The 16,152-nt window shown below is 42.6% G+C and overlaps 1 long non-coding RNA gene across 1 annotated transcript; it reads right to left on the reverse strand.

The window, feature by feature from the left end:
* Positions 1-264: 264 nt before the first annotated feature.
* On the reverse strand, positions 265-15,123 carry LOC122459435. The gene is made up of 3 exons (XR_006280142.1): positions 14,885-15,123; positions 974-1,100; positions 265-552 (listed from the first exon to the last, which is right to left on the reverse strand). It is a non-coding gene; the product is annotated as an uncharacterized LOC122459435 (long non-coding RNA).
* Positions 15,124-16,152: the final 1,029 nt, after the last annotated feature.

The raw sequence follows: 16,152 nt of genomic DNA on the forward strand, positions 1-16,152 counted from the left end.
GTTGTGTGTGTGTGGTTGCTGGTGAGTATTTGCTTCAGATTGGGGGGCTGTCTGTAAGCAAGGACTGGTCTGTCTCCCAAGATCTGTGAGAGTGATGGGTCGTCCTTCAGGATAGGTTGTAGATCCCTGATGATGCGTTGGAGAGGTTTTAGTTGGGGGCTGAAGGTGATGGCTAGTGGCATTCTGTTGTTTTCTTTGTTGGGCCTATCCTGTAGTAGGTGACTTCTGGGTACTCTTCTGGCTCTGTCAATCTGTTTCTTCACTTCAGCAGGTGGGTATTGTAGTTGTAGGAATGCATGATAGAGATCTTGTAGGTGTTTGTCTCTGTCTGAGGGGTTGGAGCAAATGCGGTTATATCGTAGTGCTTGGCTGTAGACAATAGATAGCTTCACTGGTAGCTTCATTCATAGGTGTAATAATAAATAATAATCAAGCCAAGAGGACACAAACATGTGAATCACTGTGCCCAGATCAGAATCTGATAGGATAACATACAATCTTCTAGCTGATGTTGGAGGCAGGTGTTTTAAGCGGCTGTTTTTATTTGGGCATCTAGAAGAAATGAAGAGAACAAAAGGACTCCATGACTATGAATTATCTTGATCAGTGAAAGGTACATATAGTGGGGCCATCAGGGATGTGGTGAGTTATTCAATGCATTTTCCACTCCCCATCAGCATAACTCCTGTCTTCACTGCATTCATTTTCTACTAGCTATTCTTCATCCAGGTGCTAAGAACTTGTAGGCACCAAAAGATTTTGCCCTTAGTGTTGGATATTAATTAAACGTAGGGCTGCGTTATCTGCCTATAGCTGGCACTTCAGGCCACAGTATCCTGTGCTATCTACCAATGATTCACACAGATTCTGAATAGGAGAGGACTGAACCTTGTGGGACTCCACAGGTGATGGCCCTAGATATGGAGGAGTAGTTGCCCATCATCACCAGGTACAAAGTTCTTCTTTCCCTTACTGAGAATGACAACAAGACTCCTTGTGCCCTCCCTGGAAATGCATGTTGCATTCCTGCCCGTGGGCCCTCTTCGAAGACAAAAAATGTTGGTTTGGGTTCCAGTTTTTCAACTCCTGCTGAGCTTAACCTGAATCAGAAAAAAATAATTAATGTGAGTGTTTTGAAGAAAACAGGTTACTTTAAGGTTAATACTCCTAAATAGGCCCAAATTATCACCTGGTGTGACTAGGCATGACTCTGTGGAAGGTTATAGAGCAGTGCTCTTTTTCAGCAGGGCTAAATTTGGCCCTTAGCTCTAAATTAGCATTAATTAATTATTTATGCTATCACCAACAATGTGCTAGATGCTTGCCAGATATTTAAGATGGGATAGTCCTCACTCCCATGAGTTTGCAGTCTGTGGATACAGACAGACAAGCAGAAAAAAAGTTAGGGGAAGGGGAACAACATACAGGGATTTTTTTTATAAATAGATAAATAAATAATTTGTATTTACTGTTAGTTCATCTAAGGATTTCAAGTTGCTTTACAAATATTAATGAAATAAGCCTCCTTAATAGGTAGCTAAAGGTTTTGTCACAAAGTCAGGCTGGACAGCTGTAAGAGAGTGGTCCTATTGGGTTCTGGGAAGAGGGCAGGTGCTAACCCGCCCATCGCTAAGGCCCTTCCCCTGCCTAAGGGGAGGAGCCACCTGAGCCCCGGACTCAAGTAAATACAGGGGACAACAGAAGAAAAAAAAACAGAGACAGGCATGAGGGTCAAAGGGTCAAAAGTAGGGAACCTGAAGGCCTAACTGGAAAACATTAAGAAATAAACCCCAAGAGGGGAAAATAAACACTGTCCAGAGTGGGACTGATTTATTTCAGGCCCGCTACTGCCAGAGAGGAAAGAGCTGAGATGGAGAAGGTGCCTTGCCTCAGTACATTTATATAGAGCTGGGTGTAAGTCTATACTGTAACAGGCAGTGGGCCATGCACAAACTGGCTATGTGGACCCTGCTGCTGCACACTAAAAGTTCCCTAGTCCTGTTTCAAGCAGCAGTCTGCAAAGCACCCTACGGAACTATTAGTGTGTGGTACCAAGGTCCTCAGGGCCAAATAATGCACGGCATGCTAGAAGGCAGTAGCTTTACATCCCAGATTGTCACACACTAACTTTTCATATACATATGCCTTAAGTACCATTAGCCCCATTTTACAGGTCATCAAAGTCAGCTTTTAAGATACACTTTTACTTAAGGTAGCTGTAGAGGTTTTGCACGTGGTTATCCTTCTCTGACATCCAGCCCATGGGTATCTAACACATACCAATTTTTGTCTGGGTGCTTTTACTTTCTTCAGGTTATTATGCCAAGATATAACTTGAGTGAAACACTTTGGAAAATGTTGCAAATAAATCAGAGCACTATAATTGCTGGATATCATGGTTCACCACCAATCCCAATTAAATACAGATAGTTTAGTACATCCTGCTGGAAGAGAGAGAATTGACTTGACAGAGTTTTATTGAATCAATGTATCACTCCATATGACAAGGAGTTGCAAAGAAGTTCAATGTCTAATGGGCACTGAAATAATTTTAACAGCTCTTGAAAAATTGCACTGTCTCCTATAAACTTTACTATAAATGTTTCCAGCCAGCTTATTAATTATGGGCATTCAACAGCTTTTGGCTGTAGAGTGAAATAAGGCATGGTCCATGGTGATTTATCAAAGTATCTGTGATCAAGGAGTTACATTGTCTATTTCCTGTGGAATCCCATTATTCCTCAGTTAACACAAAAACAATTTTAATGCAACATAAAAAAAAAGTCAATTCCATATTCTCGGGGCCAGATCCCGGCCCACGCTCTTGGCTCTTTGCACTGCTCCACTGGTAAAAGGTCCGTAAATCTAGAATAGGGGTATAGAGTTGTCACAGCAGGCTTTACCCCTAGCCCCAGTTTTACTATTATGGTATGGTTTCTAATGTACCTTTTCTATTCTGAAAAGAGGCAATTATTGCAGTATTTGCATACCATTGTGCAGTAGCTCTTGATAGATTTTGAGTTGTTTAATGCCTAATCTGGATGTGTGGGTGGTATGTGTACATACATAAGAAAGTATGTTTTTTATTTAAAACCATGAGCTACAGAAGTAATATCCGTATTAGGGAAGCAATGTTTTTGTGTTGCTTTTTTACTTTTAGCAAAAACTTTGCAATCCAGGAGAATTGCTGGTTTACATCAGACTTTAATCTGATAAATAAATTAAAGTACAAAGGAAATGCAATAGATGTAATACCTACTGAATATTTAGTAAAGCATTTGATAGACTTTCACCAAAAGAATTATTTTCAAAAGTAATTCAAATTGGCTTGGAGATGAGCACTCTCACATGGAATGAAAACTGGCTATTGGACTAGAAACTAATGTTAATAAGTGACAATGCATCAAGTGAGAGGGAGATGTTTAGACTTCCACAGGCATCCACATTAGATCTGCTCTTATTCAACAAGAACTTCTTTAATGGTCTAGAATGGGAGATAAATAATACTTTACTTGTGGAAAAAAATTGTAGCAGAGTTACTGTGAAGACTTTGATAGCTTAGTTCTAGCATGCACCACTTAATGTCACCAGCCAAGTCTGTTACAGATATGCTTTAATTTAGAAAGAATGGAGCATTTATATGGCTATATTACTCCAAAACCTTTTAGTCCGAGTTCTTTTGCTCGCTTTGTATAGGTTAGTATAAATGACTTAGAAAGCATTTTTTGTGCAACTTTGGTGGTAGAAACAGTGTCAATTCAAAAAGAAGACAAGAAGTAGAACTTGAGAGGGATTGTTATTGTTTTAATTTAGATGGAATAAATGGGCCAAAAGGTGTTGTTCCTGTCTTGTGTTAGAGTGTCACACAAATGAAATGCATTGTTAAAGAAAAATTTAACTCCAATTAATAAACACATTGTTGAGATACAACATTTTTAATGTATGCAAAGGTTGAGTGCAGATTCTATGTTGCTTTTGCTTCATATGGAAACATTAACATTTTGGCAGACCACCCTATCCTCCCCCCCCTTATCCTTGTGAAACTTCAAGATTAAACACATTAGCATACACTATCTCTGGAAAGGAAAGGCAGCAGCTTTATTTTGTATCATTTTTAAAGCCAGTTAAATTTCTTATTAAAAATACTGCAAAATGTCTCATGAATGTCATACTTTTTAGCTAGGCCTTAATTGGAAATATGGGCAAACCAAATTGGAGTTTCAGTTTCACAGCTAGTTTCTACAAGAGATTGAAATAGAGACCCCAGATCTAAACACCCTCAGGCTTTGGGTTGTTTGAAGTCCCAATCCAAAACACGGCCGCTTGAGCCCACATCATACATTATTGACAACATCAACGCAAAGACCTTGCAAAAATATTCAATTACTTCTTTTGAAGAGACCTGGTACAATTTTCAAGGAGCTTAAGCCCTATTGACTATCAATGGGATGTAGGCATCTAAGGCACTTCTGAAAGTTTTACCCATTGCCTTGAGTGGAAAAGCCATAGAAGAGGTGAGTATTCTTAACATTTTCTGCTCTTTGTTAGAGCTAGTGTTTGACCCCCGTCACGCTGGGCAGCCAGCACCATATAATGGGATGTCAGTCAATGAGACTGAATTAGACACCACAGTCTGGTTAGGAAGATGGCACGTCACTGAGATGCCCTCTGTGGAGTCCCCAGGTTGCAGGAAAAATGCCAGTCAGGCAATTCAGACTCTTGGAGGAGCTTTTGGTTGAGTGTCTAGTATTCTGGTATGTATAGTTGGGATTATGGCAGAAGTCAGGCAGTTGAGACACTCAAAACACCTGTCAGTTGGGCAATAGGTGCTCTTTTGGAGAGCACTTGGTTGAGTAGCAGGGGGTCCTTCAGGTATTTCTCCTTGAACATATTTATATTTCCTTTGTCTTTTCTTTCCTTTTTTGTGGAGGTTAACTGAGGAATAATGTGGAGGTCAGAATATTTTTAGCTATATCCGCAGCTGCTATAACTCAGCAGAAGTCTATTGAAGTCAAGGGAGCTATGCCTGATATTAGCCTGCAGCATTTTGAAAGCAATGTGAAATCTTCATAAACATATTTTCTTGAAAGAAGTATAGGTTTTTTTTTTTTTTTTAAAAAAAATCAACTATTAATTTATTGAGAACCATTGAAACTTTCCTAATTTTTTTAGATAATTATTCTCTAATTTTAATTTTAATGCCTGTATTCTGTGAATGAGGTTGATGCCATTCCAAAATTTTGGACTTCAAGAAATAGGAAGTTAGAAGGTGCTAGTCATGTAGCTTGGACTGATATGTTATTCAGTGATAAACTTACATTGATTTGGCATTCAGTGGGAGTGCCTGGGATGGTTTGTGTGCAAGTTAAATTATAGGCGGATGACCTGCTTTATCTTATACCCCCTGTCTATTTGCTGCAATACTCATTTCATCCTACCACCATAGCACGTATATTCATTATGCACACCCACTTAATGTTAAAGCAGAGTATATTACAGTACTTTACCATATGCAACCATTTACTACTCAATTTACATCAGTCAAGTAACTTAGACCATCACTTATGTCACCATACAAGTTGACCCCCTTTCCTGAAGTAAAAATCCCCATATAACTTGAGACAATTGTCAACCTCTGCACAAATAAGAGCCCAGCACTGAAATAAGAGAGGGATTTAATAAGGAGGATTGAAACGCAATGAAAAAAATGTGTGGCAAAGTTTACCCAATGTAATATGGACCGAATCTTACCCTACCATTCCTCTGGGCCAAGTTCATTCTGGTGTAACTCCAATGACCTCATCTGAGTTACACTGGGGATGAATTTTGCCCATTAATCTCAACAGGATTGCATGGTACTTAAAGAAGGATTCCTGTCTACCACCAAAATTTATGGGTTTTGGTTTTTTTGAACTGTTTACAGGGTAACCTTAATTTGCTAGTTTCTGGTAGAATAAACAGGAAACTCATCAAGAATTATGATCAATTAGTAACATGCAACTGTTAATTACAGGGCTATAATTAATCTAGGATTTCTGATGACATCACAAGCTACAAGAGCAAAGCCTAAGTAATTTATATAGGCACTAGAACTCTGATGGAAATATACTGTAACCCGATGATTCAGGGTACTCCTAAACTTTTTTCTTTATTATTCCTGTTTTTCTTAAATATTTTCTCTTTTCTCTTCACTTTTTCTTCCCTCATCTCTGTCACTCACTCTCACATCTCCATTCTCTTCCAGCTCCTCCTTTCATCCCTTTTATTTCCTCCATTCCTTCCTTTTTCTCGCACTCTCAGAGTAGCAATCTCTTCATAATTCCTTGAACTCCTGTTTCAGAAACCACAGGAACAAATTTTTGTTTCCAAGACCACAAGCATAACTCTTATTCTACAGTCCTAATTCTATAGTCCTTTCATATGTAGATCTCCCTTTGAATTTATTGGGAGTTAGGTGCATAGAACAGCTGCAATACAGGATTTTCGAGCAGCTCCCCTTTCAAACACACCAGAGCAATTTCCCATTTTCAAATGCTGCTGGAAAATGTGGGATGGAAAGGTTCAATTCTACACCACTCCCTTCCAACTGGCAGATAATTCATTGGGGGTGATTCCATTTCTGTGAATGCAATTAGGGCTTTTTGATAAGGACTAATGTGTCTCTCATGAATTAGCATTTCCTTTTTAGATTAGCATGCACTGTTCATTGTCTAAATTATTAAAGGTACCTATGATGGGGTGTCTACTGCATACAAGGCCTGATGGGGTTAAGGTGGCCAGATGGGCCAATTAACTGCCTAGCATGCACCTGGAGGAGATAGGGATCAAGGAGGACTTATTAGAGATGAAGTGCGGATGGACAGAAACAGGCAGGCCTGTATAAAGCCCAGTAGGAGAGAGTAGAAGAGGCCTGCTGAGAATGAGGCTGCAGTTGCTCTCAGGGTGAGAGAAGACAGGGTAGGAAGCATCCCAGGATAGAGTACTGCGGTTTAGGACCGTTCAGACCTTGATTGCTTGTTGTAGGGTCCCTGGGATAGAACCCAATATAAAGCATGGGCCTGGGTTCCCCTACCAGCCACTGAGGAAGTGGCAACATTAAGGAGCGATGAAAGGGAAGACTGCCTGGACAGTGGATCCTGAGAGACTTTGATACATGCACCACCCCCAGAAGGGGAAAGCTATAGTGATCTGGCTGAACTCGGAGGGCCTAGTGACTAAGTGGAAGCAGTCAAGTCCAAAGACAGAGAGAGAGAGAGAGAGAGAGAGAGAGAGAGAGAGAGAGAGATGAAATGAGCCACTGCAGAAAGGGACATCAGACTGGCAGAGCTAACCCCCAGATATGGCCAGAAGGAGGTGCTCCAGCAGTGAGCAGAGCACCTTGTGATGGTACCCTCTGCTGAGACTAGGTCATATACACTTATGAATGACACAAGCTTCTGCTTATGGTAGATTGACACGATTCTGGCTAGCTCAAGAGAAGGATAATGAAAAACACCATTACTGGTAAAAAGCTCTTCCTTTTTGTTATGCTGTTTTGTTCCACCCAGCAAATCTGCACAATTCATATCTGGATCTCTTCAGAAGCAAGCTCCTGACAACTGTAAACAGATAGCAGTACAACTTACATTATTGTAATTTTTTTCTGACAATACATGGAGGTATCATCATAAAACAGGATGACAGTTTGTTTACAGAAAAGCAAGCTTGTGTTTGCATTTGACGGGCTGTGTTAAGAAGGCTGAAAAGCATTTTAATCTCCGCACCATTCCGGCTCAGAAAGTCCACTTAATACGAGTCCAAAAGTACTTTAACATTACTTTGGAAAATCACGAAGACAAATAAACATTGCAGAGTCTTTTTAGGTATGTCCTAAAGATGTATAGGCTTGGCAGGATTCAATTTTTATTTTTTTAATGACGGATAATATCAATGTTTTCTTTTAAGCCTTCTTCTGATTTTTATCTATTTTAACGTCGCACAGTTGCATGACATCACTGGCGGATCAGACAATACATGGTATCGTGCTCAAGTTCCACTAACACTGGCATTACAACATGGTTTAAGCACATTAACATGGGACTCTAATAAGTTCTCAAGGAGCATTTATTTATTTATTACTTTCCCATCTATAGACTGATTTTTCTGAATAGAATTAACTTTTGATCAGTTTGTGTGTGCAGTAACTCGATGTATACCAGCATTTACTGAAAGAAAGCTAATCCTTCTGGGACTAAATATATTTTGTCATTAACACTGAACAAACTAAAATCAGGCCTATTATGTTCTGTGCGCTGATATATAATAGCACAGAAAACAGAAGCATCTGGAGAAAATAGTATAAGGCCTGATCCTCAGCTGGAAGTGAGTAGAGTTGTGCCAGTTTATGCCAACTAAGGATCTGATCCATAGTCTATTTGCAGTGTGTGGTTGGGGAAATTATAACCTTCTGCCCAAAATTTGGAGTAGATCTATATGTAATTTCCCATCTCCACAAACAATGTGATTGCTATTGCTTCTGAAATTCTTTTAATAAAGAGAAAATATGAGAGTACATCTTCTGGACTAGATTTCAAAAAGACCAGACAATGGTTTTATCCTTTTGAAACCATTGTTAACCCAGCAGCTACACTCCTCCTACCCTATTCCAGAATAAAAACGGACTGTTCACCAGCAGAGAAACTAGCAATAGATGTGTTTGGATTGATTCTCCTCTCTCTATCACTGGTTTTACATCACTGAACCCCCATTGATCTCAATAGAGTTACTTCTGATTTATAATGGTGTAAACAACTATTCTTCTGTCACTTCAAACATTTAAAATAGAAGGGCCTCATTCTCATTTACACTAAAGCCTCTCTACACTGCCCTGACAGTGTAAAGGAGCCTTTTTCCACATCCACTGTAAAGCCCTACCTCTGCATGCTGTGAGAATAGCGCAAAGGGGGCTTTAAGGCATGTCTGCTTGGCAAAAAACAAACCCAAAACTCAAGGAAGTAAGTCTCAGTGCCCCAGTCGACAGACTCAGGCTTACGCTACAACATTAAAAACAACATTGTAGATGTTCTAGCTATGTCCCGCCTCCTTCTCCATGCTTTAGAGCCTGAGCTCCAGCCCATGCTAGAATGTCTACACAGCTATTTTTAGCACCATAGCAGAAGCCGAGTATCTTAAGGTATGTCTTCACTGCAAAAAAATAAATGGGGGCAGCGAGTCCCAGAGCCCTGGTCAACTGACTCGGGCTTGCACTGTGGGGCTAAACACAGCAGCATAGACTTTCCTGCTCAGGCTGAGCCGGAACAGCTATGCTGCTATTTTTAGCCCCGTAGCATAAGCCCTAGGCAGTTGACCCAGGCTCTGAGACTCACTGCCACAGGTGGTTGTTGTTGGTTGTTATTTTTTTTTTTTTCCAGTGGAGACTTACCCTGAGTCTACATAAGAATCAGACCCCAAATCCCGACCTTTCTTGTACTGCAGTTCTGTGAAAGTCATCAGCCTGATCTGACAGTGAGTTTTGCACAGCTCTGATTTGTACACGCAGCCTCATCAAGCCACGGCAAAAGTGCTGCAGGTGGAGCACTGTACTGACAGTGAAGAGGAAATGAATCATAATAATGTGCTGAAAATGATGAAGGTACTTGTGTCACAAAATATTAGATTCATTCTTTTTATGACTATTTTATAAGTTGCAAAGTTCTTTTTAAGTGCTAATCCAAGCATAAAACTTTTTTTCCTCCTGAAATGAGAACTCTACAGTAAGTGTCATTTAGGAGAGAAGTGAACCAGTTCACCAGAGATGAACTAGCCATTTTTTCCCCCTGACAGCATAATCGTTATAGCATCAAAATCATAAAGACACTTAAACTCAATAATAAAAAAAGTGAATAGATATTTAATCTTCTCGCTTTCTAACTGAAAAGCTATCCATTTTCAAGTGTCGGATTCAAAATATATCCTTGAATTAAAGATTCATAGGTTAGATCTCATTCTGTTTTATTATACAACAGTGGTCTCCTTGCCAATAATCTTAAAACCATACAAAACACAGATAAATTAAAAGACAAACTATAGCTAATATGTCTGATAGGAATTCTCAAAAACATAAACCTGCTTTTGTCTGCATTTTGCCACATATTCAGCAAAAATCAATAGAAAGTCTTTTTTTTTTTTCTAAATTAAATGCTCTTTGCAATAAGCAGAGCTCTGCCATATTTCATTTGAAACTTTAATTGACAATAAGATCTAGGTAGTAACTTTCGGTACATTGACTTATGGCCAAACAATTTTATATTCTTTTTGCTATTATCTTTATACTGCAAGAGATTCAATATGGGCCTGGTTCAAAGCCCTTTGAAGTCAATGGAGGTCTTTCCATTTCTTTCAGTGGAACATGGATCAGGCTTTTGATTCTCATCTCAAGTATAAATCAGGAGATTTTCCAAAGAAGTCAGAGAAGTTACACCTGTGCAAGTGAGATCAGAATTAGGCCCCAAAGCTTGTGACATCCTCAGGGGCTTGCTTTCCACAGCCTTCCATCTTGTGTAGTCATTTCCTGTTGTACAAAACCACTGTAAAGTGCTATTACGTAAAAGACTGCACAAGTCTCAAGGCAGTGGAGATTCACGCTGCAAAGGTTTAAATGCGAGATTCAAAGAGAGAACACTCATTGTTACAAATCTCCATACTCCATCACCCAGAAAAAAAATCCAGTATAAACTAAAAAAAAATAAATAGGAAAACATAGTGTGTGAATATTTAAGCATATAATTTTAAAGTATCTCATATATAGTTAACTTCCACCCCTCCTAAACACATTTTGTTCAAAGGACACAAGAAGTACTTGTGGAAGAATTCTGCAACAACACGTTGTCTGGTGACAAGTTTATAATATTAATTGCTGGAGCCTGCAAGCCTCAAAATCAATATTGATAAATCTCTTCCGTCCTCTGCATGCTATAGGGCATTACATTTTATCCCAGGTGCAGGTATACAGAGTAATGGCTGGAATTGGTGAATGTGTTTGTGTTTTTCGGATAAAATGTTCAAAGGAGGGCACAAATAGCTATTTGGGTATCTGGCTAGGGTGGAAGTGGGAGCTAGGTACTCCAGAGAATTTCTAGGTGGGTATTTGGCCATGTCAAAGTCATCTGAGTGCCCAATAGCTTGATATACACAAAAGTGGGGGGGAGGGAGGGGACGAGTGGGGCTGTAGGAATGTGCTTTGGGAAACGTATGCTTGACTACCATTTTAAGAAGTTCTCTTAAGGTTCTCATAAGTTCATTGTACCAGAGGCATGAATGGACCAGAAAATGCAGGTTAAGGAGAAAGGTGAATGGCAGGGTCCCCCAAGAATCTGTGTACTGGGAGCTGTGCTGTTTGATATATCCATTAATGATCTGGAAAAGGGAGTGAACAGTGAGGTGGCAAAGTCTGCAGATGATACAAAATTATTTAAGATAGTTAAGACCAAAGTGGACTGTGAGAAATTAGAGGGATCTCACAAAACTGGGTGACCGGGTAACAAAATGGCAGCTGAAATTCAGCATCGATAAGAGCAAAGTAGTGCATGTTGTACTCCTGAGGGAATTCTGTGCCAAAAAAAAATAAAATAAATAAAATAAAAATTGTGTGTCAAAAAATTAAAAAATTATGTTCACAATATTTTAAAATTCTGCAAATTGTATTTGTCAATAAATAAATGTGGCTCCCACATGGGCATGGGGAGCACGGGCCACTGGCTGCATTGAGGTGGGCGATCACCCTGAAGCCTCAACATTCCCCGGTATAGTGACTCGGCAGTGAGGCTACACCTGACCCTGACACAGTGCAAGGGCTGGATCTGCTCCAGAAACACCCGGGGCCCTGCCCCTCTGCGCCAGGTGTGGGTGGGCAGGCTCAGCCCAGCAGGATCCAAGTGTGGAGGGGCTTGGTGTGGGGTGAGAGGTTTCTGTGGGGGGGAATCTGGGTGCGGGTGGCTGAGTGGGAGATCTGGATACACAGGGGCTCGTTTGGGGGTTCTGGGTGCAGGGGCAATGGGACTCTGCAGGGGATCCAGGTGAAGGTGGCTGGGGCTCAACGGGGGTGGCGGGGTCTGGGTGTGTGGGGCTCAGTGAGGCTGTAAAGTGCCAGGGGAGTGGGGATGAATGGTGTGGAACTCTAGGTGCAGCTGGATGGCGATCAGTGGGGTGGGGGTCTGGGGGGCTCATCGGAGGGGTCCAGCGTAGGGGGGTAGGGCTTGTCAGGGTGAGGGTTCTATAGGCCTGCTTAAAAGGCGAGGCCCAGCTGCTGCGGAGGGGATGTCGCATGCCGGGCTCCCGCTTCCCCCCATCCCCTTTTCTTCCCCCATCCTCCCCTCCCCTGATTCCCACATTCCCCTCCCCTTGCCCTATTCCAGCCCCTTCCTTCCCCACTGCCTCTTCCCCCAACCCCCTCCTCCTCCATTTCCCCCACCCTCCTTTACCCAGCCCCACTGCAGGCACTCAGGGTTGCCCAGAAAACAGGAAGGCTCCCCGCACAGGGCAGGGGGGGGGGGCCCGACTGGCACTAGGATCCAGGAGGTGGTGCTCAGCAGCAGAGTCAGGGGAGCTGAGACACAGCCTCCTCCAGCTGGCCGGCTCTGCGCTTGCAGAGGGGCAGGGCCACGGCACATAACCCTGTGTGCCCCCCCCCCAAAAAAAACTGCACCCGTGCTTGCCCCCCCCTCCCCCCAGGGCCGGCTCGAGGAGTTTTGCGGCCCCAAGCAAAAAAAAAAAAAAAAAAAAAAGGTTTTGGCCGCCCCCGCTTTTTTTTCCGTGCCCCCGCCCAAGCCCTTCCCCAGATCGCCGGCCCCGCCTCCTTCCCTCGGGCGTGCCGCATCCCCCCTCCCCCCCCCGCTCACCTCTGCTCCCTTGAACACGCCGCCTCTCTGCGTCTCCCCGCTGCCTCTCAGGCGAGTACGGGGGGGGAGGGGGGGGTAGAGGAACCGCTCCCCGCCCCCGCCCCCCTCCGCTCCACCCCCGAGCGCGCCGCCGCTCGGCTTCTCCCCCCCTCCCTCCCTCCCTGGGCTTGCCCCGCGCCAAACAGCTGTTTGGCGCGGGGCAAGCCCAGGGAGGGAGGGAGGGGGGGAGAAGCCGAGCGGCGGCGCCCTCAGGGGAGCAGGCGGAGGCGCATTCCCGGGGGCGGCCCTGGCCGGCGCCGGAGTGCCGCCCCTAGAAATGTGCCGCCCCAAGCACCCGGCTTGCTTTGCTGGTGCCTAGAGCCGGTCCTGGCCCCCCAGCCTCCACGCCGTTTCTCTTTGCTTCCCTGCCATTTTCTGCAGGGAAGCACAGGACTTTGGGGGGAGGGGGGGTGTTTTCTATGGGCGCGCAGGCACATACAACCCACCCCGGAGTAACATTGGAAAAAATAATCATAAACTATTCATATATAATGATGGGACCTAAAGGAGCTGTTACCACCCAAGAAAGATCTTGGAGTGATTGTTGATGGTTCTCTGAAAACTTCCCCTCAATGCAGGAGAGCGGTCAAAAATGCTAACAGAATCTTAGGAACTATTAGGAAAGGGATATAAGACATAAACTATCATAATGCCACCCTCTAAATCAATGGTACGGCCACACCTTGAAGATGGTGTCCAGTTAGAGTTGCCCCATTTTTAAAAGGATATAGTGGAACTGGAAAAGGTTTGGAGAAAGGCAACAAAGATGATCAAGGGTGTGGAACAGCTTACATATGTGGAAAGGCTAAAAAGATTTGGGCTGTTCAGTTTATAAACAGATGATGAAGGGGGATACAATAGAGATCTATAATATCATGAATGGTCTGAAAAAAGAGAATACAGAAATGTTTTTCCTTTCACACAAATGCAAAAACGAGAGGTCACATGATTTAAATTAATAGACGGCAGGTTTAATATAAATAAGAAGCATATTTTCCCACTGTGAACAGCTAACCTGTGGAACTCATTGCCATGGGATATTGCGACGGCCAGAAATATAACGGAGTTAAAAATATTAGCTAGGTTCATGGAGGATAGGTCCATCAATTGCTATTAGCCAAGATGATCAGGGATGTAACCCCATGCTCAAAGCAACCCTAAACCTTGAGCCAGAAGTGGAAGGTGGGTGAATCACTCCGTAGTTGCCCTGTTTTGTACACTACCCTGAATCTCTGGCATGGGCCACTATCGGAGATGGGATACTGGGCAAAATGGACCATGGTCTGACCTAGTATGGAAGCTCCTATGTTCAGAAGCCCCTCACTTGCCGCTTTGTAGCCTTAAAAACAGGCAGCACGTAATGTAAAGCCTATAGGTGCATTTCAGACAAACGAGAGCCAGGAATAGAGCAGGAGGCACACAATATTGATTAATGAAAGTTTGTAGAGATTCAGGATTAGGGGATGGCAAGGAGGGGTAAGGATTAGGGGATACATATACTAAAGTTTGGGGGAAAGGAGTCATTGTGGGGTTGGGTACAGCATTTGGGAAGAGGCTGCACTACAGGCTCTGACCAGCGTGGAGTTGTACATAATGGGGCAAGTGAGAGAAAGGAAGCAATGGGCAAGGGGGAGAAGAAACATAGAAAAAGAGATGCCATTATCCTTCTTACAGCATCTAAGAGACTCAGAAGACCTTCTTTCACCTCACTGATGCACAGGTCCTTCAGAGGAACTGATGGAGCATTTAGAATGACCTAGCAGAGCCACGTCATCTGTGTCCAAGAGTCAGGACAGCACTCGGCTCCTTGATAGGATACAGGGTTCCTTCAAAGTTCATAGTGCACTCAATCGTCATCAACCACTCTGTTGCCTCTATGCCTGGAGGATTTCAAAATGCTATGATCCACAGGGTTACAAATCAGACAAGCTTGCTTACAGAATACGAATTCTATGCCCCAGAAAACTTACCATATGTATTGGACATTGTAGATGACATATACTTACATCCCTCTGAGGAGACTAAGAAGACAACAGTATAGAAATAAGAAACACGGATATGATCGCTGCATGTGGTGTAAAGGCAGCATTCATGACTGCGTGGGATAGATATCCAAGATCATGCCATGATTTCAGTGTCCGGCCATTGGCCTCCTCCACATCCTGTGTGCATCCTGAGCACATAGCTTCTCTTTTGAGAAGAGAGGACACTTGAGTACTAACATTTCATCCCTGAGTGGGTGGTAACTTCTGTAGTTATAATGGTAATTTCTGGATCTGTAAAGCTGTAAATCTTCATCTTCCCCTCATTACCCTTCATCTCTGCCATCTCCAACATCACTGGAAATGAAATCAGGTGTGTCTGATCACTCTTTAAAAGATATCTGAAATAACTGTGGCACTGGGCACCTGGCCCTCATCAGGATGCAATTTGCTAATGTACATCTATCAATGTATATTACACATGTCTGACCAGTCCTGAGCATGTAGGAAAGATTGCACAGGTATTTACAAAAATATTATCAAGCACTGAGCATCAAAGCCCCTGTGATTGTGCCCTGTGTTCATGGTATTTGTTGGCCATGTGGATGGCCTTGGTGTCCACCAATCACCTGAGATATGAGCATAGTTTAAGAGTTCTGCTGATTTGACTGGCCAAACTCCTCCCTTATTCCACATAGAGAAGAACAAGCCGTGCACTTTCAAGGGAAAAATACTGTGGGTTATTTCTGCATGGGGGACAGTCTGGCTCTAAGACACTGCGGTTTCTCTTTATACCAAGAAAAGGAGATAACTGGCGACTTCTGTTGCATCTGTAGCAAATAATGGCCAGATCCTCAGCTACTGTAAATCAGTGTAGCTCCATTGCTTTCACTGAGCTATGCTGTCCTACACCAGTGGTGGATCTGGCCTGTTGAGTGGACTATTCTAAATATGCTGAAAAGTGAGAATTGTTAAGAAATTATTTTAATTGTTTTTGGCTCATACCTTTAAGTGCAAATGTTTTGTCCAGTGTGATGTCTAAATCTTTTAAAATGGTAAACTATTCAAACACGTTTGTTATTCTCCACATGAAAACTGATTTGTAAGTATATTATGAATTTATTTTTCTGTAACTTTCGTTTCTGCTTTGCTGTTTTATAATCTTTGCTAGGCAGCAAATGGAAACTAAATTAACTCTTGTCAGTCACATTGCTTCTTTCTAAGCCTCATACCTACATTTATAGAGAGAAGACAGA

Source organism: Dermochelys coriacea, chromosome 3 (genome assembly GCF_009764565.3).
Source record: "Dermochelys coriacea isolate rDerCor1 chromosome 3, rDerCor1.pri.v4, whole genome shotgun sequence".
Taxonomy (NCBI): Eukaryota; Metazoa; Chordata; order Testudines; family Dermochelyidae; genus Dermochelys; species Dermochelys coriacea.